We start from the raw sequence: 4,801 nt of genomic DNA on the forward strand, positions 1-4,801 counted from the left end.
TTTCACCCTAAAGTGTGAGAGTGTTCGATACAATGTGTAAATTCATTTGTAAAGTTGACCTTGATGTTGAGAAAAAACCTAGCCTAATGCCTGAAGCAAAAACGTCCAGGCTCCGCCTTGGTCAGCAGGCACTTCTACCAGCTAATTGCTACAGACTTACTCTCTCCAGTCCCTGGTCTGTGATACATCCTTTCTCATAATTTTGGCCTATATACGCGATATTATTTTATTCTCTATTGTGTACTAAATATATCCAAATTCGATCACTTTATATAGCAATTATTCTGTGCGGCCATACTTTTGTCACAAACTTCAATCCATATACATATTATATATTATAATTTCTGCAGTTCCCCCCCCCCCATTTCATTAAATGATACCGCCATCCCCTCAGGTACGATACCCCGAAATCTGAGGGTCATTTTATGAGTCCTCTGTTTTCCTCACCTTCAATAGTAATCTATTAACACGTCTGATGCATGGTGCCGTCTTCAAAATAGATCTTAAGATCTGCCCACGCCTTTCTCTCTGCTCTCATTAAATTTCACCTCCATGAGCTCTTGTTGGATAAGGATAATGGTCTTGAACCGGAGTCGTACATTTTTAATTTTGCATTTGAAAACAGGTCTGCCTGGTTCCAACCTTCTTCCTTTCCCCCTCCTCAGAAAGAACTTTCATCCAGAAACGAAATCTATTCTGTTCTCTAGGTTTAGAACCAGGACCACTATTGAAATGAATGTTTCTACGTCTTCCAAAACCTCAAGATCTGAGAAAAAGCAACCGCCGCCACCACCAACGCAAAGTCTTAACGTCCTTCATGAACTGGAAGATTCCCCTAAATTCCTACCCTTACTTAGGATCGTCTCTAGTTTTCACCTCCTGTATGTGTCCAGTTATTTCAGTTTATGGACATACTACCGCATCGATTCGAGCACAAAATGCAGGTCTTCCTCTAAAGCATACTCATGTGCACACGCACAGCATCGGTGTGTAGAGATTTTACTGAGGGTTCGTTAGGGAGGAAGTCTCAATTGAGTCAGTTACCTCACATCCACAAAACCTTCAGATGAAACAGCAGACATCCTTTTTCTTAAACACTCTCTGGCCAGCCACAGGGGATTTCTCAGCGGACAGCGGCCTCAGGCTATCAGGCCACCAGCCTCTCCTCTCATGTAGGGGGTTTAGCCACATCCTTTGTGCCTCAGCTCCTGCTAACACCCAGTGCTCAGGCATTCCTTTTAACCTCAAATAGCTTATCAAGGTCACGGCAAAAGAACTTTCTTGTAGAGGAATTCTCATTCATGTGTTAAGATACTAAACGTTTATCCCTTAAAGGGGCTGAAGATTTTAACTCAGGTTAAGCATGTCTAACAATCTGAGTCTGCGATTCATCCTACCGTGAACCATTGATTGGGACCTTCCTCAGAGCTGGCATCGTTCTGTCGTTCAGGGTGTCATCGCGGTGTGCAAACCCCAGCGAGAATGCTGCTCTCGTACCGTGTAGAACCTACGTATTCAGTCGTGCCATTCGCTGTTACGGCGTCATCGCAGAAAGAGAAAACTGCGAGGAAGGATTTCAGTCCTATGAAATCACGCCACATAAGGATCTCACCGGGGACCAGGCCAGGCTCCCAGGGGCGTGATGGAGGCGATTTGGAAGTGGAGGTGTGCTGCTAAATGCTTAGCAACTGGCTTTCTGGCCGGTGGGGATCGGGGAGGGGAGCAAGCCCCGAGGCGTAAATGTTCCTTCTATGTCCGATTTCAGGCTCCGAATTCGGCACATCTGAATGTGGAGTTGGAAAGGCAAGTACAGCGACAGCCATTGGATAGCATTTCCGTCATACAGAAATGACCTTAGCAGCATAGATTCTGTGTGACCTCACTTCTATGTAAAATCATAGAAATGAAGAGTTAATGGTGGTTGCCAGGGGCCAAGGGATAGAGGACATGGGGTGGGGGATACTGGTCAAAGGTAGAAACTTCCAGTTATAAGGTGAAAAAGTTCTGGCGATCTAACATACGACATTATGATCGTGGTTGACAACAATGTATCATATACTCGAAAGTTGCTGGGAGGGTAGATCTTAAAAGCTCTCACACAAAAAAAAGAAATTGACAATTATGTGGCGTTATGGAGGCGCGAGCTCATGTGTGGTGGCTGCCACGCTGCACTACGTGAGTGCAGCTGATCAACATGCGGTGCGCCTTACACTTACGAGATGTTGTATGTCAGTGATATCTCAATAAAGGTGGACAGAGCGTCGAAAGTACGACTCTCGTCAAATAATCAGGAAATGATGACTTTCCAGAATTTATTACCTTCGTTTTAATATAACTCAGTCACGAGTTTATATGATTTTGTTTTTGAACGCTAGCTGTGTTGAACCAATGGCACGTGACATCCCTGGATATTGACCCGTCAGCCCTGTGGGTCCGTGCGGGCTGCATCCGACACAGCGCTGGAGGCTGGGAGGCTGGGAGGCCTTAATGAGCCGTGAGTAGAGCAGAGGGAGCGGGACGTGCAAAGGCCCTGGGGAGCTGAAGGGAGCTGGGTGATTTGCTAAGGCTTTTAGCTCGTCTTCCTCATAACAGACGCAGCCCCTGCAGGTTTTAATAGCGGAGGTGCCGTGATCAGGCTGTGCTTGGGAAAGGCCTGGGGTGGGAGGAGGGCGGCGAAGGTGGGTGGCTTCCCATCATCACTGAGTCATTTTGGTCGAATCTGGGTCAACACTCAGGAGGCAGAATTGAAGCTCTGAATGGGGACGACATGCCCTTGAAATCTCTTTCAACCCCGGAATTCCATGACAGTCAGACAAAGACCGACTTTTTTTTTAGGGACAGATAGAAGAGGTGAGTACTGACAAATTAAGAGCCTGGAGACGGTGTCTTGCACATTAGAAACAGATATATAAATATGCCAGCAACTTGAGGCCGAAAGGGAAAAAGCCTCTCTTTGAAGTAAATAGCCACAGGAAGCAAAGTGAGTCAGGTGTTCGCTCTCTCACCCCGCCCTTCCCCGTGGGTTCCTATTTTTGAAACATCACTTCCTCGAAGTGTCAGACAATTATATCTGTGGATATATTTTCGCCGACGTGATCCTAAAAAGGATCATGTGAATTATTCATGCCCTTCCCTCTTGCTGGGACTGAACGGGACAGTAAATGCTGCGATGCCATTTCACTTTAGAACATTCCTTTGCAGGAGAGTTCAGAGAGCACGCCCCAAAGATCTGGAAGACTGATGAATCATCTCAAATGGGAGGGTAAACTGTCTGCCAGAGAACCCCCTTTTGCGTGTGGCCGCAGCGAAGGCACCGTCCTCTCCGACCCCCTCTGCGTTCTAGGTTTCAGCCACGGGTGCCTGACTCCACGACTGCCTATCTCGGGCGTGCCTCTGCCAGGATACGCTCAAATCTCCCCCCGATAGGAGCCCCGAAGCCAGCACAGCCCCTGGGTCTGTGCTAGGACCCTGTGCCACACACAACCCACTGTCCCCCAGGCACGATTCCCTGTGGGCCAGTGCCAGCCTGGACATTCCTGAGAATGGCCTGCCTCTCCCCTCACCGTCCCTCCAGAGTAAGTCCCCGTCGGTACTGGCCGAGGCTTTGAGAAAAATGGCCTTGGAGACAGTCCTGGTCCTGCTTTATCACCTATCGATTCTGTGACACTGGGTAAGCTAGCCAGGGACCTCTCCGGGCCTCAGTCTTCTTATCTATGAAATGGGATTTTTTCCGGGTCAGGTGTTGCAGAAATGAGTGTATCCAAGTTCCTAGCACAATCAAGGAATGATAACATGTTACCGTCTGTGATCGTTATCTTTATCTGCTGCCTGGCCGACCTCGCATCTGTGTGTTTTCGAAGGACCCATTCATTCGTTCGTTTATTCTGAGCATCTACTAAGTTCCAGGCACCACGTCGCCCACATTCTCAAGCTGGACTCTTAATTCAGAGGGGCCGTTTATCCGATGCCTGCTATATTCGTCCCGAGACGCGTTCACCCCTTTTCAGAGAATATGAGCTTTGCGTTGCCGTGGAGCTAAGCACTAGAGAGCCACAGGGAGTGGAGAAAGGTGTCCTTGACCCCAGAGAGCAGACCTTCCTGCGTGTCCGCCACACGACGGTGACACTCTCCTCAGTAGTCAGTTCTGGAGGCATGTTGGCATTGCTTACTTCCTCAGTGCGTTTTTAAGTGAGTCTATAGTTTTTAATACTAGCCCAGTAGGGAATCATACTTCTCTCCCTGCTTTTTCTTCCTTAGGAGTGCTTCTAAGGGAAGAGGACAGGCTACTCGTGACAGTCATCTACCGTGTCCTCACCGTAGTGGGGTTTTACAGGCATCATCTCATTTCCTCCCTACAGAGGCTGTGTGAAGAGACTAAGTGAGCAGAAGGTCCGAGAAATTAAGAAACTTGCCCCCAGCCTCAGGACCTGATGAGCCTGAACCTGCCTGACCCCGGAGCCTGACCATTCCACTGCGGGCAACGCCGTCAGTCTGCTAAGCATCTTCCAGACTCACCGTTCTGGTCTGAGCCAACACTTATCAGCTCTTAGAACATCATACGTAACAAAAGAAAGAGCATCGTAGCGTCAGGCGAGGGAATGCCGACACCCTTCAGCCCGATCTTTTCCTCCTTTTTATTCAGGTCATCTTTTATGGGGACCAGTCTGTTGCCAATTTCGCCCTTTTCATGGGCGAGGGAAGCTTAATGAAAGAAAAGTTGGATGGACTCACCATTGAAGACACGGAAATTCAGCAAGAAATATGGCAATCATTCAGACAGCTCATCCCTTTCTGGTTTCCT

This window comes from Pteropus vampyrus, unplaced genomic scaffold (genome assembly GCF_000151845.1).
Source record: "Pteropus vampyrus isolate Shadow unplaced genomic scaffold, Pvam_2.0 Scaffold163, whole genome shotgun sequence".
In the NCBI taxonomy this organism is placed as follows: domain Eukaryota; kingdom Metazoa; phylum Chordata; class Mammalia; order Chiroptera; family Pteropodidae; genus Pteropus; species Pteropus vampyrus.